General features: G+C 43.1%; 1 protein-coding gene across 9 annotated transcripts in view; it reads left to right on the forward strand.

The window, feature by feature from the left end:
* The first annotated feature begins 671 nt into the window (after positions 1 to 671).
* Positions 672 to 25,403, forward strand: part of ZNF185 (zinc finger protein 185 with LIM domain) — a 64,433-nt gene continuing 39,701 nt past the window's right edge. For 3 of the 9 annotated variants that reach the window (XM_081897361.1, XM_081897362.1, XM_081897364.1), the window contains exon 1: positions 684 to 891. The gene's annotated coding sequence lies outside the window, so the exon portion shown is untranslated. Of the gene's footprint in view, positions 892 to 25,403 lie in introns of all 9 variants that reach the window. The other 6 variants (XM_081897363.1, XM_081897360.1, XM_081897358.1 and 3 more) reach the window with 6 other exon arrangements.

The following is a 25,403-nucleotide window of genomic DNA, read 5'->3' on the forward strand; positions in this document are numbered from 1 at the left end:
AGGAGAGAGATCCTGCCTGAAACCCTGGAGAGTTGCTGCCAGTCTGTGTAGACAATAATGGGCTAGATGTAACAAATGGTCCAAACTCAGCAGGAGGTAGATTCCTATGTTCCCAAAGTTCCTACAGAAATAAGTTCCCTAAAGTATAGGAATGCAGCAATAATAATAATAATAATAATAATAATAATAATAATAATAATAATAATAAAAGCAAAATAAGACAGCTAATTTCTCAATAGCCCTGTCTATGAAGGTTTTATTAACTTTTTGGTGTGGAGATTCTCGTGAGAGCTATGTGCCTGTCCCTTGATGGGCGCTTTAGGTTTGTAGGCCTTGGTTAACAGCAGCTGAATAATTGTACAGAACAGGAAGAGGGAATTGATTCTCAAGATGGCTGTTTGCGAACCCTCCTTGAGTGCCAAGCCCTACTCCCCATACAGAATTTGGCAAAAGCAGAAAAAAAGTGCTACCGTGACTTGGTTTCCAATTCTCCTTGTCAGCCTTGGGTGTCTCTAGCGACAGAGGGCAGAGAATGTAAGGAATGTACTAGGGAGAGGCACCTCTTTGCCGAAGTGCAGGGGGGAGAGAGAGAGAGAGAGAAGGAGGGGGAGACTTTCTGCTGTGGAAAGAGAAACCTGTTTGATCCCCTGAAGGGCAAAAAAACACACACCCACATTGTCATCTCCCTCCCATAACAAGGCTGGGCCTCTTTTTTTGGCAAGGGCAGCCTTAGCTGTCTGGGACGCATTCTGGCTTGCCCACACCTCCGCCGCTGAGCGCATAAGGACTAGCAGGGAGAGCACTGCTCCAGCCACAGTTGTGAGGGCAGGAGTCCTGTTAAATGCGCGAGGACACCTTTGGAGAAGGGACCCACTGCCGCTGAGCTTACAAGTAAGTACCACCTTTTTGGTTTCAAAGATGAGAGGGTTTCCTCTCTTGCCCTTCTTCCTCTGCTCTTTTCCTCCCTTGCCTTGATTATCCTCTCTTTGAGGCGGGAGGAAAGTTTGCCACCACAGATCAACAGCTTGTGGAAAGCGACTTCCCCAACGCGCCACCTGTTGGGCTCGATGACCCTCGTGGTCCCTTCCAAATTTACGATTCTATGAGCTGGCCTGGCTTTGAACAGTTATTTGGACTGGCATACTATATATTTAAAGCACATTATTTTCCTTCAAAGAGCTGTAGTTTGTTAAGGGTCCGGTGAATTGTAGCCCTGAGAAGGGTAAGCCATAGTTGCCAGGATTCTTTGGGGAGAAACAATGTGCTGGCCCACAGCTGAAAAAGGTTGCTGACCCCTGCTCTAACCACTATGCCACACTATGCTCTCTTTAGATCCAGCTTGGCAGCTGCTAGCAAAATCCATTGCTTTGTGTTAACAACTGCCACTTCCTCCCACCCCCCACCCCAGCAGATTTTCTGAAATGTTAGCTTTATATTTTCCTCCAGTATGCAGATGCAGTGATGTGAAATGTTGCTGTGGTTCTTATTTCTTATGCAAATCTCTTCCTTGGTCTCATTGCTATTTCTACTAATCTTTACAACAGCCCTGTAAGGTAGGCAAGTCCTGGAAAGGAGGTGGCATTTGAGCCAAAAACACTGCAGCACTTTCTCTTAATTACAACACTTGCTGTGTTATATATACAGTACTGTGAACGTCTGTCTGCCATACAGCTGTTAGCATCATCAGTACAAAAAGTTGCTTAACTGGGGAAGTGGGAGAAGGATTTGGCATTATTTTGCTGAGTGGTCCTCTGCCCTCCACCTTGCTGGAAGCACACAACAGGGTCAAAAAAAACGATAGAATTATGGAGCTGGAAGCAGGAATGCTTGCTTGGCCCCCAACTGTGGGTGCCCAGGGCCGTGAGCGCCATGCAGCTTGCATGACCCTGGCACCAGAATTTGTGGGTGCCCAGCCCCTCATGGGAAATTTTGTGGGTGCTAGGGCACCCAGGGCCCCAGGGAGTTGGCCCCCATGGCTCCAAGGCACCTTGGCAGATGCTCTATGAATATCTTTGGTTGGGGGCGCTTCCAGATAGACACTGGACATTATCATCAGTAACCCCATGAAGAGAATGCCGATTATAAGAGATCTGCAATAATGTGGATCTCAGGTGTTTTCTGCTTTTTAGAGACATCCCTCAATTGGTAATGTCCGACATTCATTTTCATTATTTCTTTGCAGGCCTCCAGTGCCTTTTAACAGATGCAAAGCAGGCATAAATTCAACTGGTGAAGTTCACCCAACATTTATCTGTGATATTTTTTAACCCTGCTGCAAGGTGCTTAGGGTAGCGTATGTGGTTCTCTCAAACCTATTCTATGTTCACAACATTCCTGTGTGGTTGGAGAAACACAGAGTGTGACTACTCCATGGTAATTCGGTGAGCTTTATGGCGGAGTAGCGATTTGCGTCTGCATCTTCCATTATGCAATACTGCCTTCTCAGTATGTGGGTGAAGTGATGAGGAACTTCCCCTGTGGGATTTCTGCCTGCTGTGCCACCGCTAAATCCTTGCCAGAAAAAAAAAATGGTGACAAGCCTGGTTCTCCAGTTCAGAGTTTTCACTTGTGTATTTAAACATCTTTTAAGTTGCTTTTCATGGTAAATATCTTCCTATGGTAGCTTACAATGCACAATTCTAATTATACAATTCATAACTGTACAATGTTGTAGAAATCAGGTGAACAGGCACCAGTGGGCTGCAGTTTAAGAAGTGCATCTGCCTTCCTGGTGGTGGTTCTTCCATCAAATTTTTGCTGAGAATCTGTCACAATAAGAAAGAAGGAAATGTCTGAGTAAGGGAGGAGATGATAGAATGGGCAGTGCTGAAGAGTCCCTCCCTCAGCCTCAATTTTCCACCTGATCACAAATCCTGTTATCTTCCCGTCCTCACACCCAGGCCTCTAACTGTCATAATGGCAAACAGCACAGATGCTGTTGTGATAGCATCATAATAACAGGCCTTGTCCACATCCACGATTACCTTGTGTTTGCAGCTGTTTGTGTTCCCAATTTAATTTGCAGCATCCGCATTACCTTCCAACAATACCAATCTCAGTGTTTTCCTTTTGTATCCTACTTGGTTCACAGATTATTTGCTTCAGTGCTTTTGGATTGGTGGGCAATAAACGACCACTTTCTGCTACTGCCTTTTCCATTCCCACTACTTCCTCAATACTTCCATTTCTTTACCAGCTGTACTCAAGGAATCTGCACCCGCTTTTGATCCCTCAGATAATAATAATAGTAATAATAATTTTTTATTTATACCCCTCCCTCCCCAGCCAAGACCGGGCTCAGGGCAGCTAACAACCAATAATAAAAACAAGTTGATTAAAATACAATTTAAAAGATTAAGATACAACTTTAAAACATTAGGATGCAGCCTCTTCACAGGAGGAGAAAGGAAAAAGAAAGAGGGGAAGGGAATCAAACTGATTCTAAGCCAAAGGCCAGGTGGAACAACTCTGTCTTACAGGCCCTGCGGAAAGAAATCAGATCCCACAGGGCCCTGGTCTCATGAGACAGAGCATTCCACCTGGCTGGAGCCAGTGTTGAGAAGGCCCTGGCTCTGGTTGAGGCAAATCTAACTTCCTCAGGGCCCGGGACCTCTAGGGTGTTGCTATTTACGGACCTTAAGGTCCCCCGTGGGGTATACCAGGAGAGGCGATCCCATAGGTACGAGGGTACTAGGCCGTGAAGATATGCATGAAACTGGAAAAATTGCATGCACAAGCAATATTACAATTGCATATCTGTGTGCTTTGGACACTTCTCATGCAGGACTTTTTTTAAAAAAAAATGCACAACTATCAGCACACATGCCCTGTTGATACTTAATTGACATCATGAAATCAACAAATAAGGATGTTGGGAACAAAGACAAAAGGGAATGCCCAGTCATATAATCAGGAATAACTGAAGTGGCTCCTCATATACAAATTCAAATGCACACAGGTGTGGACTACTCCAGTCTACTTCACATTGGGGAAAGTGGGCTAATAGCTAAATAATGCTCAAATGTAAACAAACCCATAGTTGCACCAAGGAGTGAGGAAGTAGCTTCTTTTATAACACCATCTGCATTCCATCAGAAAACCCCCACTTTTCTCTCTCCAAAAATTAAAAAGCCACAGATTCTCCAGCCCTGATCTAGTCCACTATCATTTGTGCTCACAAAAGTAAACTTGCAGATATAGATGGTGTTCCCAAGCCAGGGCTCTCTATGTTCTCTGTCTGACTGCCTCATTTGGTACTGAATGCCAAATTCAATATAATTAAGAATCCATCAGCTTCCTCTATCATCCATCCATCTATCTGTCTGTCTGTCTGTCTATCTATCTATCTATCTATCTATCTATCTATCTATCTATCTATCTATCTATCATCTATCATCTATCTATCATCTCACCACCATCATAGTAAACATAGCTGTGGTCTGAACCACAGAGCATCAGGCTTGCCGATCAGAAGGTCCACGGTTTGAATCCCTGTGATGGGGTGAGCTCCTGTTGTTCGGTCCCAGCTCCTGCCCACCTAGCAGTTCAAAAGCACGTCAAGTGCAAGTAGATAAATAGGTACCGCTCTGGCAGGAAGGTAAACAGCATTTCCATGCACTGCTCTGGTTCACCAGAAGCGGCTTAGTCATGCTGGCCACATGACCCAGAAGCTGTCTGTGGACAAACGCCGGCTCCCTCAGCCTACAGAGCGAGATGAGCACCGCAACCCCAGAGTCGTTCGCGACTGGACCTAATGGTCAGGGGTACCTTTACCTTTAAACACAGAGTAAACATATTAGTAAACATAGAGGCAGTAAATACAGAGGTGCCCAAGTAGCCTCTCCTTCACACACCAACCAAGTCCAGACATGCTTAGCTTCAATGAGGGTATTGTGTCATGTGTCCAAACGTAGGGCAATCTTGGAAGTGTGTGAGTGTGTGTACCTTGGTATTTCTGAAATCAGGGTCAGGGAGGAGCAGAATATGATTTCCAGTCATTTGCAAGTAGACTCTCGGTGCCTTGTACCACCCTTCTTCTCTTTCTCCTAATTGTAGGTGGAGAATAATCTCATGCACAAGAAACAGAAATATGCAAAGATAGTTAATCTGTACAATATATGCAGGTTAAAGAAGTGGGTTACCTTATCAATATTAATGAATTGATAAGTGTATGGCAGGAGCTGGAGCAGCTCTGGCAAATAAAACTTTCAGATCTGCGATGATGCCTTATGCTTTGTCATACCTGATGCTCCATTTTTGTCCAAGGGCGCATCAGCCCCAGCTAGCATAGATAATGGCCAGGTACAGATAGGTAGCCGTGTTGGTCTGCCATAGTCAAAACAAAAAAAATTCCTTCCAGTAGCACCTTAAAGACCAACTAAGTTAGCTCTTGGTATGAGCTTTCGTGTGCATGCACACTTCATCTGAGGAAGTGTGCATGCACACGAAAGCTCATACCAAGAACTAACTTAGTTGGTCTTTAAGGTGCTACTGGAAGGAATTTTTTTTGTTTTGATAATGGCCAGGGATGGTGGTGGGAACTGGAGTCCAACATCTGGAGATTCACAGGTTCTCGACCTCTTATGTAGATCAATATCAGACATGCTCTGAATGCTGTTGATTCTGTAGAAGACTCAGGCAGGGGGGAGTCTCTCCCACTTTTCTGCTGAGATGCTTTTAATCCCTGGGAACTGAATCTTCTGCATGCAAAGTTGTGTGATGTATTCCTCCACTCAGCTGTAATTTTCCCCATTTGCTGCAACCCACTCTCTCATGGCCTTATATGAAACAGTCTTATATTAACTCTGGCTCTTTGGTCCATCTCTTGACACTGTGGTGTGTGTGTGTGACTTTCTCAGCCATTGGACATCCTTTTCTGGAGATGCCAAGGATGGCGCATGGGGCTCCTCCAGCATGCATAGTTACACAATGCCACAAAAGAGGATAGTACTGATTTGCAACACTCCCCTCCAAAATGTCCTAATGTATACATATGGATACAGATTTAGAAATACAGTAACAACCTGCAAGAACTCTCTGGTAACTGGTATTCAAAGATATTAGTCTAGAACATAGGAAGTGGTCATATATGGAGCCAGATCATTGGTCCATCTCACTCAGTATTGTCTGTACTCTCTTTGGTTTCAAATGCTGGTCTCTAGCAGTCCTACCTGGAGATGCCAGAGATTAAATTTAGGACCTTCTGTAGGCAAAGCATGTGCTCTCCCCTTGAGCTGCGGCACTTTCCTTGTGGCCTTTGTGTGCCTTCTTAGTCTGCTCTTTGGCTACCAACTATGGATGGGCAACTTCAAGGCCTCTGCAGGTTTTCCTTCTTGCAGCTCTTGGACTGCAGAGCCCTTAGTTAGAGGATGCTTTCAAACCAAGGACTATCATCTGCGCAGCAGGACACTTGGCTGCCTTAATGCAAAGCAGATGCTCGGCCATTGAGTTAATAGGCCCTCGTCTAGTTGTGCATGGGGGGGGGGTAGGGATTGCTTTTCATTGAGCAGTGACTTCTCTGAAGTGAATCTAATAAGCTGCCTTCTGCTCTGTTTATTACAAAACAAAAACAAAAACTGATTGGCAGCAGATCTCCATGATTTCAGGCATGAGACTTCCCCTGGAGATGCTGGGGACTGGACTTAATCTCCATTGCTCTATGCAAGCTTTTTTCCAGTCACACACACACACACACACACACACACACACACACACACCTCCCAACACTTCTTCTATTTCTGCAATTGGGATGGAAGGCTGAGTCTAGCGTGGGTAGCATTCCTCTTCTAATTGCTGTTCCTGCTAATGCTGAACTGAGTTTATGCCTTATTGATTTGATCAGATATGTGCATAAAATTGTGGGGTATGAATCATTTGTTTTGCTACCAGAGAACTTTGATTTATTAATCAGTTGGCTTATTATTATTCCACTCTCGTTATGGCCCAAACCCATCAACTGTCAGGGTAAGGCTGCATGTACATTGCTGCTTACTCCAGCTCCAGTGCACGCCCACCACTGGTGATTGAAGCGGAGTACACATGACAATAGACACATTCATAGGTATCCTGTAGCTTCTTGAGAAATCCCTGTTTGAAGTGCTTTCATTCAAACCATCTTCCGTCTGATTTGAGAACAGAAGCCATGGTGCATACGTTTCAGGCAGCTGTTGTGCATAGAAAAACAATTCGGATAATGCACATTAGATGAAGACATCCCTGCTGCCTCTCTGATCTGCACAGCAGTGTAAGAATACGAACTGCAATGCAAGGTGTGTGTGTGTTTCAAGCCACTGCTGTTTGCATAACCCACACTTGCAGTTCTGTCATATACAAATACACGACTACCATTGGCTCAGATGGCTTTTAATGAAGAGATTATTAGACACATTTGTTTTGTTTGGACCTGTACTGTATATTACCTGCTTTTTTGGAATGTAGTTTACAACAACAGCAGGGGTGACTGACCTGAAGAAGTAACCTGCCTGGCAAACATCTCAAATACTCACACACTTGCATGAGGCCCATCTGGGATACCACTTGAGGGAGGCAGACTTACTCCCTAGTCCATTAATGTTACAGACCATGGGTGAGGAACTTTGTTCAGAGTGAGGGCCACATTCTTTTCTGGGCAGCCTTCTGGGGGCCACAGGCTATTGTTGGGTGGGACCACAGGCAAATGTGGGCTGAGCAACACACATAAATTTTACCGTTGTACAGTAGGCTACTTTTGAGAAACGCCCCTCTGTATTCTCCAACCAGACAGGTGAAAGTTAAGATCAGAGTTCAAGGAACATTCCAGCCAGGCAAATGCACTCAGGATGTGAAGCAAGGCCAGCGAGGGGTATGGCCTTAGGAGAGTTATAAGGGCCAGAAAGGTTGGCCTCAAGGGCCACATGCACACACACACTTGTAAACACCCCCCCCTGCAGACCACCTGTGATTATTCCTATGGAGCAAAATTCCCAAACCAGCTCTTTGAGATTTCCCCCATTGTCTTCCAAGCTCTCTTTTCTGCTTCCTAAAGTAACTTCATAGGGACACGGGGGGCGCTGTGGGTTAAACCACAGAGCCTATGGCTTGCTGATCAGAAGGTCAGCAGTTTGAATCCCCACGACAGGGTGAGCTCCTGTTGCTCGGTCCCTGCTCCTGCCAACCTAGCAGTTTGAAAGCACGTCAAAGTGCAAGTAGATAAATAGCTACCACTCTGGCGGGAAGGTAAACGGCGTTTCTGTGCGCTGCTCTGGTTCGCTAGAAGTGGCTTAGTCATGCTGGCCACATGACCCAGAAGCTGTATGCCAGCGAGATGAGCGGTGCAACCCCAGAGTCGTCCGCGATGGGACCTAACGGTCAGGGGTCCATTTACCTTTAAAGTAATTTCATAGCTTCCAGAACTGCTAGTCTTCCTACTGGAATCTCCCTTGGATGTTATCTTGGAGTGTATATTTTGAATACTTTGAATGATATTTATATATATAATTGGCAGGTGGAGAATCTGATGCCTTTCTAATTCCTTTTTCTTATCTCTCCTTTTATTTTCCTTTTATGTGACTTCTAATTTTTGCTTTCTTCTGCTAACTCTATCTGTATTTATGTTGTTTTGATGTTTCCTACTTTGGGTTAATGAAGATACACACAGGAAGGTGATGGATGGAAGATGAAGGGACTGGGTAGGGAGGAACTCCCAGGGTAGGAAGGGGGGGGAAGAGGGGGGGGAGCTCCCAGGTGAGAGCTGGGAGGGCTCACCTTCCTTTGTGTGGAATAAAGGTTAAGAATACAGCCTTGACAGAGGGCTTTTTATTATTTCCTTCCTTCCCTTCTTTTTCTCTATCTTTTCTCTCTATTTTATTTTTATTTAGATTTGTTTGGCTTTTATTGTGTTGAAAACTTTCAACTGATTATAACAAAGGATTCTAGATGGAAAGGGGCATCTCTGTATGCTTGTAATATCCCTATTTAAAATGCTGGTGGTATTGACCTTTAAAGGTTATTTGAAGGACTCCTTAAGCTATACAAAGTTGCCCAGTCCTGAGGTCTGCTTCAGACACTCGGTCTGCAAGCCTACATGTAAGATCAATCAGATTGGTAAGCATAAAACATAGGGCCTTCTTGGTAGGGGCTCCGTGATTACAGGACACCACCCCAAGTGGTATGTGTGTGCGGCTCCATTTGCAGAATAGACATGTATTCGATAGGCACTAAGATCCCAAAAGGGTCAGTACCTGTCTGATAACCACAGGAAAGGAGTTCCAAAACACTAGGGCCATTGCATGAAAAGCCCTGCTTGGGTTCCCATGGAGCAGGACCTCTGAGGCATGAGGCATTACAAGAGTGTATATACGCTGGTGACCTCACTGATTGCACTTGTATACCTTTTCCAAAGGTAAAGGTTAAGGGACCATTAGGTCCTGACCATTAGGTCCAGTTGTGGCCGACTCTGGGATTGTGGCGCTCACCTCGCTTTATTGGCCGAGGGAGCCGGCGTACAGCTTCCAGGTCATGTGGCCAGCATGTCTAAGCCACTTCTGGCGAACCAGAGCAGCGCATGGAAACAGCGTTTACCTTCCCTGCAGAGCGGTGCCTATTTATCTACTTGCACTTTGACGTGCTTTCGAACTGCTAGGTTGGCAGGAGCAGGGACCGAGCAATGGGAGCTCACCCTGTCGCGGGGATTCGAACCACCAACCTTCTGATCTGCAAGTCCTAGGCTCTGTGGTTTAACCCACAGCACCACCCATGTCCCGTTTCCAAAGGTATTCAGGGCTTTTTAGGCCGAAAGAATTTAACGTGGTCCAGTAGTAAGGATTTACATTTAAAGGTGAGCCTATCTGATTCTCACTTTCTGAAATGGTACATGAACCAGAACGGAGTTGTCTGTCAAAATTTGCACTTTGCTGAATTTTGCAACACAGCTCTCCAACCAAGTAATGTGTACAAAAATGCAAATGTCAGAGTATAGTGTGCATTAAAATAAAATGTGTAAACAATTTTTTTGCAAAAATGTGCGTATCAGGAGGAATTTGCCCTAAAATGCTGATGAATTTGTTATGACTTTAAAATGATTCTGTGCTGGTGTGGAAATGTGGAGGATTGAATTTAAGACTGGGAAAATGAAAAACTGGGAGGAACTGAAATTGACAGATTCATCCGTCCATAGGATAGCTTATTGGCAGCCAATGCAGATCCCTCAGCACAGATGTTACATGATAGTGATACAGGTATCTCCATTCTCTGCATTCTGCACCAGCTGCAGCTTCTGGACCAAGCTCAAGGCATCACCATGTTTGGTGCATTACAGTAATAAAGCATCAAAGTTACTAATGCATGAACTGTACCCTGGAACACCAGGAATGTTTCAGCTGCTTAACTAGCCAAAGCTGGTTAAAGGCACTCCTATCTATTAAATACACCTGAGCCTCCATCATCAAGGCATGGGATTTCCCTAGACTACAGAGTAAATGCAACACTGTCAGGAGCAGGTAACTGGCCTGTTTTCTGGACATGGGAACTGCTAATCCAGGGGCAAAACTAGGCTTTATTTCACCTGGATCAAAGACCCAGTTTGGCACACAACCCCATGTGCATTTGCGTAAACACACACAGGCTGGGAGCCTCAATGGCATCCCTCTGGAGGCTTCACCCAGGGCAAAAAACCCAGCTAGCTCCCCTTCCCCAGAGCTACAGCACCAGCTAATCCAACATGCCTCCATTTTGCCAAGATTCAGACTCCGCTTGTTGCCTCCTATCCAGCCCATGACTTTGTCCAATGCTTGTACAGCCTTTCCTGATTTAAGTGTTATGGAGGGGGGAATTTCTGTTAATGGTTGTTTTGCTGGTCTCTATATTGTTTTCAGCTTCTCCTTAAAGCTATTTAAATGATATATGAGCTTGCCTCTTGCGGTTGTTTTTACAGTAGGTGAGCCAACTTGTGTGGGCTTTCCCTTAAAAGGCAGCGTAAAAAGAAAAGATTTTCACACCAAACACCGCAATTAGGGATGCACAAAGCTGCCAATTTCAGTTTATCTCGGTTTCATTTTTTAATTTCAGTTCTCCAAATTTCCACATCAATTTCCAAAATTTATTTTAAAAGGTACTAATGAAAATTCCTTCGCATTTTAGCACAAAATTTCTCCTAATGTACATATTTTTCTATGCAATTTTGTCTAATACACACATTTTTGGAAGCAATTTTCCCCAATATAATGCATTTTGGTATGCTATTTTTACTAATATATGCATTTTTAAATGCACACTTTACCTTAGTCTACACATTTTTGTAGACACTACTTGGCTGGAGAGCTACATTGCAATATTCAGAGAAGTGTGAATTTTGAAGGATGGCCATGTTTCAGTTTGCATATTGTCGTGAATTAGGCAGGATCACCTTTAAAGGCAAACTATATTTTCTCCATGATCCTTAAATTTACAACAGAGCAAGCTGCCTTCACCCAGGACAGATGGCTTGTCCATCTAGCTTTGTAAGCAGTGGCAGTAGCTTGCCAGAGTCTCAACTTATAGGTCTTTCACATCACCTGCTATCGGATCCTTAAAAAAGAAGGATGCCAGGGATTGAACTTGGGATCTTTAGTGTTCAAAGTACGTGCCCTACCTACTGAAATACACACACACACACACAAAATTCACAATTAAGGAAAGCCCCGTTTTTTCCAGTTAAGAGCAATTGAAGTTTTTAAAATCCCAGAACAGACTATTTGTTTGGCTAGTCCAGCACTACTAAAGGGATGCGGGGGCACTGTGGTCTAAACCACTGAGCCTCTTGGCTTGCCGATCGGAAGGTCGGCGGTTTGAATCCCCGCGAAAGGGTGAGCTCCTGTTGCTCTGTCCCAGCTCCTGCCAACCTAGCAGTTTGAAAGCATACCAGTGCATGGCATAGCATAGAAGTAGTTTAGTCATGCTGGCCACATGACCAGGAAAGCTGTCTGTGGACAAATGCTGGCTCCCTCGGCCTGAAAGCGAGATGAGCGCCATAACCTCATAGTCGCCTTTGACTGGACTTAACCGTTCAGGGGTCCTTTACCCTTTACTATTTGGACCTTCAGCATGGGACGGGGTTGCTAGCATGGCAACCATGGGTACACCCATGCTCCCACAAAGACCCTCCCTCGCACTGTCACAGGAGCCTCAAACTCTTCTCCCAAATGGGTAATTTTAGACTTTAGAGTTAATGGGCTTCCAGGCAGTAATGTTTCAAATTGCATTATAGCCTGCCTGTTTAGAAGGCAGATGTGTATTATTTCAATAAGCTTCAAAATGGGGCAAAGCACATTTTTGAAGTGTTGTGAGGGGGCTCTTGTACAGTGGGGCCCTAGACTTCTGCCCCAAAGCCCTGCCCTGTTGTACCCAGAAAACAGGGTCAGTGATTTACCATTGGAGCACATGGGTGGTGGCTGTTGTTATTATTGCTGTTACATTTCGCTTCCATAGTACAGGCATATGAAAATAGATCTATGCAGTATGCAGAATCGCAATTAGAACCAAAAAGGCACCGTACATGAAATCAAGCATTATGTAATTTAATTATCACATCAGAGGCTAGGAAGCTGAAATCAAAGCAGAAATCCAAGTGCACCTCCTTAGGACAATTTCCAGAGTGTTGCTGATGCTCCAACGTTAGGGGAGCTTCCTGAAACTGGCTGTGCAGGCTTGTAGCAGCCACAGGGCCTCCATCCTCTTTAGGTAGATGAATCTGTTGAATAATCATTAGGAATTAATTATAGGTAACAACAATAATTACCGACAACTGAAGTGGGGTGAGGCCCTTCAGAAATGCCAATAATAACTGGAATTTCTGCCTGTCAGAAAGCTGTTAGAAGCAACAAATCTCTATCAGGTATTGGTGGTAGCAGTCAAGAGTTGGAGGCAACAGAAGTCCTGGGCAGCTCCCAACCGAGTGTTAAAAACAATACAGCATTAAATATTAAAATCTTCCCTAAACAGGGTTGCCTTCAGATGTCTTTTAAAAATAGGATAGCTGCTTATTTCCTTCACATCGGAAGAGAGGGTGTTCCACAAGTCGGGTGCCACTACCAAGAAGGCCCTCTGTCCGGTTCCCTGTAACTTGGCTTCTCACAGTGAGGGAACCACCAGAAGCCCCTCGGTGCTGGATCTCAGTGTCCTGGCAGAACGATGGGGGGTGGAGACGCTCCTTCAGGTATACAGGACCGAGTATATATTTAGAGTCCTCCCTTTATCCTGTCTTTCAGAACTGCAGAAACCTAACTCCACCTCTGCATATAGGGCCTTAGGCACTTCCATACCCTCCAACATTTCACCAATGAGAAAAGGGACGTCCTATTCAATAATAATAATAATAATAATAATAATAATAATATTTATAACCCTGCCCATCTGGCTGGATTGCCCCAGCCATTCTGGGTGGCTTCCAACATATATAAAAGCATAATAAAGCATTAAACATTAAACAGGAAAACTTCCCTATACAGGGCTGCCTTCAGATGTCTTCTATATGTTGTATAGTCACTTATCTCATTGGCTCGGGGGGTCAGATAACTCCATACCCTTCAACATTTCTTTGACGAAAGTAGGGACACCCTAAGGAAAAGGGACATTCCTCCCTCTTAACGGGACTCTCCTGTTTGGTGTCCCAGCAGGGCATTCTACTTTCCTCCTGTGCTCTGTGTTGTCTTCCTGCATCCCAACCTTCACTCATTCCTCCTTGTGATGTTTCTTAAAGTGTATTTACTTCCCGGGGCGGGGGGTGTTATTGCTTTAAATAAAGATTTGTTTCCTTTTTTGGTAGCTCTGCAAACCTTTGGGCTCCTTTTCTCTTTGTTCTCTTTTTTAATCTTTAATCTTTAATTTTCATTTGTATATATTACAACAATTATTCAATTGTAATTTTAACAAACTCCGGCTCCCTTCCCCCTCTTTCTGTGGTTCTTTACATTTCTTTTCATCTCCCTGCATATCTCAACATATTCTTTTATATATCTATTCCCATATCTTGTATATATTTTGAAACTGCAGGTTTTTACATTAATCCTGCCAACGTCTTAATCTGTTTACAGTTTGTAAATACTCAATAAACCATTTCCATTCCTTTCTTTTAAAAGTGTTATCTTGGTTTCTTATTCTTCCAGTAAGTTTTCCCATTTTTGCATAGTCCATTAACTACTGTATCCATTCTTTTCTCATCGAGACCTCTTCTTTCTTCTATTTTTGAGCCAATAACATTCTTGCAGCTGTGGTTGCATAAATAAATAAATTTGTATACTGTTTAGGTAGTTCTGATCTCATAATTCCCCAAAGAAAAGCTTCTGGTTTTTAACCATATCTTAAACATCTTTTTCAGTTCATTATATATCATTTCCCAGTAAGCTTTAACCTTATTACAAAACTACCACATATGAAAAAAGTTACCTTCTTTCTCTTTACATTTCCAGCACATATTCGATTTCTATTTATACATTTTGGCCAATATACTGGGTGTTAGGGACTATCTATATAACATTTTCATATAATTTTCTCTTAAACTATAACATGCTGTAAATTTTAGATCCACATTCCATAAATGTTCCCATGCACCCATTCCTATATTATGATCAATATCTATTGCCCAGTGTATAATTGAAGATTCACTTGTTTGTCCTTTGTCTTCCATTTCAATAACATCTTATACATTTCAGATAACACTTTGATATTACAGTTTAACAGGTCTCTTTCTAGTTGTGATTTTTGTTCCCCAAACCCCTACTTCATATCCTTTTTAAATACTTCATTCAAATGATGATATTGTGACCATGTTGTTAACACCTCTGATAAATACTTAAATTCTTTTAATTTAAAATTTCCACCTTCTCTTAATAAATTTCTATAAGTTGCCCAATTTTCCATCATATTTTTCTTCTTTACTGCTATGGCTTCCAAAGGTGAAAGCCATAGTGGTGCTTTGTTCTCCAACAAGTTTTTATACTTATCTCTTACTCTATACAATTTTTTCCAGATTATATGGTTTGTAAAATCTTTATGTACTTTCGCCTTTTCATACCACAAGTAAGTGTGCCAACCAAAAATATTATCATGACCTTCCAAATCTAAAATATGTGTATTCTTCAATCCCTCAACCAGCACTGAGAAGATGCTTTATAATATAATCTCATATCCGACAGGGAAAAACCTCCTCTCTCTTTCACATCTATCAGTATTTCATATTTTATTCTTGGTTTTTCCAAATGCTTAAACATAAAGTCCCAGAAGTCATTGTCAAATGCTTTCTCAGCATCTAAAAACATTAAAGCTGCTTGTTTTTTATTTCTTATTTCTAAATCTTATATTACATCAATTATGTTTCTAATATTATCTTTCATTTGTCTTCCTGACAAAATCTGGCCTGATCTTCATGGATTACCTCTTTTAATACAGTTTTCAACCTATTAGCTAATATGTCTCTAAACAGTTTATAATTGTTATTCAACAACAAAATAGGTTGATAGAGATACAGAGCTGGTTATGAACTATCTTGCTAATGAAACAAAGTTATGTATGCACTCTTCCAAGAATCTGATAACTCTCCTGTATTCAAAGTTATATTTCTAATATCTTTTAAAGGTTGTGTTAGGTAATCTTGTAATTTACTTTATAATATATTGCTGTCCTTCAGGTCCTGGTATCTTCCCTAATTTTGCTGTAATATTGCTTGCTGTAATTCCATCATTGTGACAGGTGCATTCAGAAATGTCATTTTATTTTTTGGTATCATAGGTAGTTTGTTGTCTTCTAAATATTTACCCATTTCATCTAAATTACTTGGTTTGGCTCAATATAGTTCTGTATAAAAACTCACAAACTGATCTCTTATTTCTTTTCGGATTTTCCACAACTCTACCTGCTACATTTAATCTATTAATACAGTTTTGTTTTTTCTTCTTCTTTATTTGCCAAGCTAATGGCTTCCCTGGCTTGTTAGCTTGTTCAAATTGTTTCCGTTTTAAATATCTAAAGGTATTTTGATTAAATTAATATAATTAAGTTGTGCTTGATAAGCAAAATGTGTGTAAAATTGCACAGAAATAATTAAAAATATTAAATGATTGCTAAGTACTTGCAGTTATATCATCATCACCTGTCATTTTCAGAAGGTAACATTTAAATTCTTTGCTTTTCTGAAAACAGGCTTACGAACCTACCGGTACATGTTGCCCAGCCATAAAAATAATAGCAGATTTGAATTCCTCACACCCAAAAACATATTCTTAAGACCTCCCACTGAATAAATTTGCAAAAATCAAGTTTCACCCCTATAATGACACACCCTAACATCCATTACGGTCTGTCCTGGCTCCCTAAAGTGGAAAGGCACACCCTGAGATAAAAATCTATAATTAGAGAGGCTGACACCTCTATCACTTGGGTTTGTAGGTTTTTTTTAATACGCCCATATAAATTGATCAGGCAGTCACTATATATCTAGATGCCTACATTTTACTGACAGCAGACTACCCCACTGCACTCACTGAGAGATCTGGTGTGGTCTAGTGGTTAGTGTGTCAGACTAAGTCCTGGGAGGGAGGTAAGGTAAAGGGACCCCTGACCATTAGGTCCAGTCGTGACTGACTCTGGCATTGCAGCGCTCATCTCGCTTAATGGCCAAGGGAGCCAGCATACGGCTTCCGGGTCATGTGACCAGCATGATTATGCTGCTTCTGGTGAACCAGAGCAGCACACGGAAATGCCATTTACCTTCCCGCTGGAGCGGTACCTATTTATCTACTTGCACTCTGATGTGCTTTCGAACTGCTAGGTTGGCAGGAGCAGGGACCGAGCAATGGGAGCTCACCCTGTTGCGGGGATTCAAACCGCTGACCTTCTGATTGGCAAGTCCTAGGCTCTGTGGTTTAACCCACAGCGCCACCTGCGTCCCTTAAGTCCTGGGAGACTAGGGTTCAAATCCCCACTCAGCCTTGAAGCTGGGTGACCTTGAGCCAGTCAATTACTCTCAACCGAACCTACCTTGCAAAGGATAGAATGAGGGAAGAGGAAGTATGTATGCCACCTTGAGTTCCTTAGAAGAAAGGAGGAATAGGAATGTCATTAATAAATAAAGTAATAAAATAAATTTATGAGTGTGTGGCCCTACAAGCATCTCTGTCTGGCCCAAGGCTGCAGCCCCTCAACAGCTCTGCTTTGTAGCCCAAATATATTTGCTTGGATAATGCCACTGAGTTCAGATAATGCCAGGAGGATCGGGATATGTGCATGTAAGTAAGTAAAAACTAGCCTACTCTGCTGAGCACTCACTATTCCCTCCACTGGCACATGGCACTTGGAATATTGCTCAGAAGTGAATGTGGCTCTCTGACTGAAAAAGATTTCCCAGCCCTGATATATAAGATGATATATAAGATTGTTCTATGGGCTAGCGGAATAGGTTTATGCAGTGCTTTTTTTCTTTTAAAAAATGTTTAGGGGTACTCTCATTTTCCTACTCATATTGAAATACTGCTCCTCAACGAGGCCAGAGTCACAAAATGTTTAGGGGTATTCATACCCCTGCGTCTCCCCAGAAAAAAAGCACTGGGTTTATGGTCTTCGTCTAAGGGGAAGCTATGCTACCCTCCTGGTCTTACTACACCTGATCCAACGACCCCTATTTCATACCCTCCAAGTGTCCTGATTTTCCAAGGACAGTCCTGGAATTACAGAAGCCATCCCAGTTTCTGATTTGATCCTGGAATGTTCCAGATTTCCCTTTTCCTCCTCCCCCGTTCTTTTTGGAAATAGGAGCTGTTGTTCTGTTCTCTCTCTCTCTCTCTCTCTCTCTCTCTCTCTCTCTCTCTCTCTCTCTGTGAGTATAGGTGCAAAAACAGAGTCCTGTTTATACTGAAAATACCTGCATCAAATGAAGAAAATGATGAAGCTGGCATGCAAAGCCCTTCCTATAATTTTGAAGGAAAATGTAGCCATTCCATGTTCAATTCTTTAATTGCAATGCTCCAGCAGCCAGTCATTTTTAAGGAAACGTGCATGCATTCTGTAGGCGTGCTAGTGGTACCAACAAGCCACAACTTAGGGATGATGCTTGGGGGAGGCGAAATTCTTCAGGAGCCAGTTTCTGAAGATGCAGATTCATATTGTTATATTGCCATTTATTGTAAATGGAGCCTTATACTGTCTACTCAGAAGTTAAGTCTCACTGTATTCAGTGGCGCTTATTCCCAGGTAACTGGGCAAAGACTGTGCAGTGTTAACATCACGATCCTAAGCATTTTTATTCAGAACTAAGTCCCACTGAGTTTAATAGGATTTACTCTTTGATATGGACATGGGTGGTGCTGTGGGTTAAACCACAGAGCCTAGGACTTGCCGATCAGAAGGTCAGCGGTTCAAATCCCCGCGACGGGGTGAGCTCCTGTTGCTCAGTCCCTGCTCCTGCCAACCTAGCAGTTCGAAAGCATGTCAAAGTGCAAGTAGATAAATAGGTACCGCTCCGGCGGAAAGGTAAACGGTGTTTCCGTGCGCTGCTTTGGTTTGCCAGAAGCGGCTTAGTCATGCTGGCCACATGACCCGGAAGCTGTATGCCTGCTCCCTTGGCCAATAAAGCGAGATGAGCACCGCAACCCCAGAGTCATTCTTCTTCTTCTTCTTCTTCTTCTTCTTCTTCTTCTTCTTCTTCTTCTTCTTCTTCTTCTTCTTCTTCACCTTTTCCCCCGAGAGAGACTCAAGGCAGCATATAGCTAAAATTTTATTTCATTCCATTTATCTGTAGAAGGTGTTCTATACAATCCCTTCCCTCTCACGTTTTTTCTTTACAACAATCCTGTGAGACAGGTGAGGCAGAGTGGTTGTAATTGGCTCAAGGTGACAGATGTATATGGGTATATGACATCTACATGTGCAGTGAGATCGAATGTGGGAGAAGCTTCCTGATGTAGAATAGATTGTTCCTATTTTCATCTGAGAGATGTTGGAGGCTCAGTCCACAACAACTCTAGGTAGCACTGGGAAAGACCCCCGCCTGAGTCCCTGGAGAGTCAGTGTAGAGGCTATACTGAACTGCCAGTCAGTGTAGAGGCTATACTGAACTGGCTGAGCTCATGGATTAATTCAGCGTAAGGCAGGTTCCTAAGTATCTTCTGACTCCACGTGAGATGAGCGCCGCACCCCATAGTCACCTTTGACTGGACTTAACCATCCAGGGGTCCTTTACTTTTTTACCTTTGGTAAACTACTCAGGGTTGTATCCAGCTTAGCCTACTGAAATTAATGCACCTCAGCTAGTCATTCCTATTGATTTCAATGGGGCTACTTTGAGTACGAGCAACATTGAAAACAACCTTCTGCCTTTATTTTTGGGTTTCAGGGATGCCTTGTTAAAATTTTATTGGTGTGAGTTGCTAGCATCGTTGCCTTGGTTCAGCTTCTTCCTCAGCGTATCCAGAAGTTACATTTTTATTTGTTGTGTTTATAAGTATCTATAAACTGCTTAATAATAGTAACAGAATTCCAAAGTGGTGCACGTAAAAACAATATACAACAAATATCAATGATATACAAATAAAGCCAGCAAGGTTATATGTCAATTTATGTCTGAAGGTGGATTGGCTACTTGGGATTGATGAGTTTTTGGAGGAGAGAACATTGGAGATTTATGACATTTCTATGATGCTTGAGTTCACTTACAAATATTCAAGTTCAGCAAAGGTTGAAGAAGACAGCTTGACACTCTTACGAAGAACAGATCCACTCACTGCCCCCTGTGTCAGAACTCCAGAGATAACCTCCTACCCTTAGAAACTTTCAGCTTCACAGAGCTCAAAGCCCATTCTCTAGCGGGGTGCTGCAAAATGAGAAGGCCAGAGCTGACACTGGACTTCAAAAATGGAATGCTGATGGGGATCATGGGGGGAACCTGAAAATTAGGTGGAGCATCTAGAATCCTCAATGGGGAACAATCCATGCTGCAACAATTTGTTGTAGGTCACACTTATAAGAATAATGTCACACGCAACCCTGAACTCTGATTCCAGGGGTTCCAGGCCCAGTGTTCAGTTTACTTAGAATGAGGGACCGCAGAGACGATGGTGTGCTAGGATATATGATTTATTTACACATATATACAACCTGAATCTATAATGGAGGGGCTCACAGCATTAACCCATTGGAAATTCTTGTTTCTTCCATAGCCACCCATTATTTTTAAAAAATGTTTTTATTAAAGATTTTTCTTGGGTTACAAAAGTACACACATCATCTCTGTTTTCAGATCATAAAGCCCTTTCTACAGGTCAGTTATATTTGATGTGAGACATTAATGTTGTATACAGTATAAAATTGGGGGAGAAGAGAAGGGGGGAGAGACGGGGTAGTAAACTTTCTTTCTTTTACAATACAGTGGTACCTTGGTTTATGAACATAATGTGTTACGGAAGTCCATACTTAAACCAAAGCGTTCTTAAAGCAAGGCATGCTTTCGCATAGAAACCAAGGACTCAATTTACAAATGGAACACACTCAACATATTCTGCTTCCAAGGCAAAGTTCACAAACCAAAACACCTACTTCCAGGTTTGCAGCGTTCTTAATCCAAGTTGTTTACCAACTACCAGTAAGCTGTTCTTAAACCAAGGTAGTGTATGTAGTGTATGTGCAAGGTTTTTGTATCAGCCTCATGTGGGTAGGTTCTCTTTCTATTCAATTATTAGTTTTGATTGGCATTGAGAGAGGTTGGGGGGCTCAGGGCATGGCTGATTGTCTTCAGCTGACAGCAGTGAGTTGCAGAAATCAACCATGGCGCTCAGTCTGTGGCTTCTGCCTGCCCAGTTCACACACACTAACTCCAGCTATTGTCTTTTTCACTGCCAGCCCACTCATTTGCCCTATGGCACAGAGCAGCTGTCTTTGTTATGCTAACACTACTTAGGTGGTAATGACAGTCCTTGCCTGGCTAATTCAATCCATTAGATTTTAACTCCATGCAGACTAAGCCCCCATACTCACAACAATACTAACTGCAGGTCTTCAGGGGTGTCTCTTGCTCCAGATGACTCAGCAGCATTGGGAACTGGGTGTACACATTGCTAAAAAGCAGGAAGCACATAGCCAAAAAAGAGAGTGGCATAAGAATTGCATGTGTTAATTTATTACTATAGATGCAAAATTATAAATGGGAGGGATTCAACATCATGCTCTTCTGATCGTTCTGTCAGTATAAACATTTCTTTCTCTTTCTCCCCCTGCACACTGTTCTGGGTGTTCCCCTGACCCCCTCCAGAGCCAATTTGAAGGCGGATTGGGGGCACAAAGAGAGTGGAAAAGAGGAAACCCCATTATGCTAGTGGGAGCCCTTGCACACTGGTTTACTTGAATCTGGCCCAATGAGCTGTATCCAATGTTAGTCATAGAAATTAAAATTACCTTGAAATTGACCTTGAAATTAAAGGTCATGACTTAATTCCAATAATTTCACTGAGTGCATTCTGAGTAAAAAGTCAGTTGGATACAACCTTGCTTTGTAATTTAAAGAACAGTACAATGCAGTTCACCTTAACAGGAAAGCCTGTGACCAGGCCATTGTTGATGGGGCATCTTCAAGAAAACTGTTCTCCCTTCTTATGGGTATTGTTAAACTAGGCTTAAACTGCACAGCCTTTCAGAAATAGGACTCCTTCAACTAGAATTGGGATTGGGAACCTGTAGCTTTCCAGATGTTGGACTCCAACTTCCATTGGCCGTAGCCAGCACAACCAGTGGTAAGGGATGATGGGCGGAGTTCTAGTCCAGAAACATCTGGATGTCCACAGGCTCCCTACCCCTAAAAACTGGAAGGCTGTTCTCTGCAAAGTGGGGCATCCTACCTGAGCTGCTGAGTTAGAAAACCACTAAGAGGCCACGCAACTTGGCACTTTCATCCTTTCCCGTCTCTCATACAGACCCACATCTAATTTTTCAGAGACTTGACAATGTATGTACTAGCTACGCCAAGGTTCTCTCATCAACAGGTCTAGACTGCCTCTTTTTCTCAATTAAACTTGGAATAGCTCATCCCAGACACTCAGGTTGCACTGGAATTTCTGGCTTTGCAGATTCATGCAGAACTAGGCAGGTTGGAAGCACTTGGCAGGTATGGCTTTGGGGAACAACAAACAGCCCTTGCCGTTGCTCATTTCCCCTCCCCAAACCATGAATCATGAAACAGTAGCAAGCCCTGCCCTTTCTTGACAGTTTCCTCCCAGCATGTTACAGGTACAAGCACTCTTTACAGGAATCTTTCCTGTTCCACCCCAGAGACACTTAGCATTCTATGTCCACTGAACATAGGTACATTGGGATTTGTTTAGCTGTTGCCCCTTTAGGATTCCCCCATCCACTGAAGTTTTATCATACTTCTGTTCCTTCTCCTTCTTCTTTGGTGATCACTGATAGCCGAGTAAGATTGTCTTCCATAAACATGGTTTTAACAATGAGTCCATAAGTGACTGTGGAGGCCAATTCTGGATCCACACGTCCTTCTACAGTGGGGACATTAGTCTCCAGACGGGAGTTGATCACGGTGTGGATTTGCCAAGCGTGCCTTCCTCTTAGCACATTTCTCCCTTGCATCCTGAGTTCAAGTGTCTTCAAAGCCCATGACACCTTTGGTAAAGGCTGTTCTCCAACTGGAGTGCTCGCAGGCCAGTGTTTCCCAGTTGTCAGTGTTTATACTACATTTTTAAAGATTTGCCTTGAGACTGTCTTTAAACCTCTTTTGTTGACCACCAGCATTGCGCTTTCCATTTTTAAGTTCGGAATAGAGTAGTTGCTTTGGAAGACGATCATCAGGCATCCACACAACATGACCAGTCCAACGAAGTTGATGTTGAGGAATCATTGCTTCAACACTGGTATCTTTGCTTCTTCCAGTACACCAATATTAGTTTGTCTGTCTTCCCAAGTGATGTGTAAAATTTTTTGGAGACACCGTTGATGGAATCTTTCGAGTTGGAGATGGTGTTTATAAGTGGTTGATGTTTCCTGCAAACCTTACAGCTCTCTGTAGATTGACACTCCCCCCTTCCTGCTTTGTCACTGCATTTTTAAAATTTTTAAATGTTATTGATTTGTTAACAAAAAAAATGTGCAGGTATAAAGAAAGAAAACAAAGGATCAGAAAAATGTAGACCGTAAAGCATCACAGCCTGGGGGGGGGGAAGAGTACAGCTGTTCCAAATATATAATAAAGCATTAGCTCATACAAATAACAACAACAACAACAACAACAACAAGTTTATTAAATTTGTGAGGTCCATGCCTTTACACAAAATACCATAAAACATTATTAAAAGATAAACAATCAAATTATAAAAATAAGCAAATTATAAAAATAAGCATGGCATGAATCTTAGCTTATTTTTTTACAAATAACAAAATATATGTAAAAATAAAAGTTTTCTCCCCCTGTGGGTTCCATCATTACTGAGGTTCTATAAAGTCAAGATGAGCCAGATATTTGGATAGGTAAAGGTAAAGAGACAACTGACCGTTAAGTCCAGTCGCAGACGACTCTGGGGTTGTAGTGCTCATCTCGCTTTACTGGCTGAGGGAGCCGGCGTTTGTCCGGAGACAGCTTCTGGGTCATGTGGCCAGTATGACTAAGCCGCTTCTGGCGAACCAGAGCAGCACACGGAAACACTATTTACCTTCCCACCAGAGCAGTACCTATTTATCTACTTGCACTTTGACATGCTTTCGAACTGCTAGGTTGGCAGGAGCAGGGACTGAGCAACGGGAGCTCATCCCGTTGCGGGGATTCGAACCTCCGACCTTCTGATCGGCAAGCCCTAGGCTGTGTGGTTTAACCCACAGCGCCACCCACGTCCCTGATATTTGCATAGACACCCCATTTGTTGGCGGCAGGGCTTTTATTTCAGCCAGAACTCACCAGAACTCAGTTCCAGCACATCTCAGGTGGGTGCCATTGCCATTCTAAGAGAACAAGGGAGAAGTTCATGGTGAGCTGCAGCACCTATTTTTCTAGAAAAATGGCACTGGCTGGTGACAGAATTTGCTTTGCATGAGTGGGCTTTGTAGTACATTTCACAGAATATTCTCTACAGAGTGCTCCAACTTCTCCAGCAGTTTGGGGATGAACCCCAGTGCATGAATGTAGCTTTCAATCATCCTTGGTATGATGGTTGCTGGGGTGTCAACATGCATTTCTCTCTTCTCATCCATGACATGTTGGAGAGTGTGCCTGTAGTCTCAGTACCTCTGATACTTCAGTTCTTTGCTGTTATGGAAACTAGCATATTTGAGGGATTTGGGTGGGGATCCAAACCTGGTGCCCTGGCTAAAACAAACACCTTGGAATCAAGGCAAGTTTCTAGTATTGGGGAAATAAGTTTTATTTCCTGCTTTTAGTGCTGACGACACCAGTTCTTGACAGCTGGGCTGACACATTTACTGTTTAGGATTGCATTGTGATAAGGAAACAAACTAGTGCACAAATATGCATGACAGGACCGGGATGCCAAGCGGTGGCTAGGCAGGGGGCGGAAGTAGCAGTGCTTACTTCATCCCAAAGCAACGGGAGTGGCTCACTGTCCCTTCCATCTTATCGACTAACAGTGAACTCATTCTCTGAGGGCGGATCCTTACGTACACAAAAATGGGTGGTAACAACAGGTTTGGGTGGCAGCCAAGGTTTGCAAAAGTGCGAGAAAACAGCCTAGGGCCAAAAACAGTGTGCTCAGTAGGCATGGAATGCTGAATGACTGTTGTGTGTGGGGCAGAGGGTTGGAGCTAGAAGCTGAGTGGAGTATCTTTGGAAGGGTATGGCTGGCTGGCTGGCTGGCTGGCTGGAGTCCTGAACAAGAGCACTCCAGGGTAACAAGGTCTTGTGCGTCCAACTTGTAACTGGTCAACACTATGATGATCAAAACTCTCCTCTTCCTCCTTTCTCCTACTTCTCACAGCTGTGTCCAGGATGTCACTGAATCTACATCCCCTTAGAATGTCTGAGTTCAAAATGTCAAGGGTTGTGCTGGCCGTATGTTTTGCCTTCAGGGCTCCCTTCCTCCTTGAGTAGGCACCCTCCTCCTCACCAATGCTGGCAAACAGAGTTAGCGGTCGAACAAAACATGGAAGATCACAGACTCCCCATCCTGCTTGTTATATGAGGAAAGCTGAGCATTTCCAAAGCAGTTTCCTACAGCTGTCTTCTCCTCCCTCTTCCTTCCCTGACCCACCTATTTGTGATTCTTAATTTCTTTCTCTACAATCAGGATAAGCTTTAGCTCATCGCTAAAGTCATATCACAGACACCACATATTATAAGCCCTTGCTTCCTCTCTCCGCTTCTATTAAGGTTTTTGAGTGGAATACTGCAACACACTTGCCAAATCCTCCCCCTGCCCCAAAGCTGCTGAATCAGGAGCCCAGCAGACTCCCCC

The sequence above is a fragment of the Podarcis melisellensis genome, assembly GCF_964234715.1.
Source record: "Podarcis melisellensis genome assembly, chromosome: Z".
NCBI classification, from domain to species: Eukaryota; Metazoa; Chordata; class Lepidosauria; order Squamata; family Lacertidae; genus Podarcis; species Podarcis melisellensis.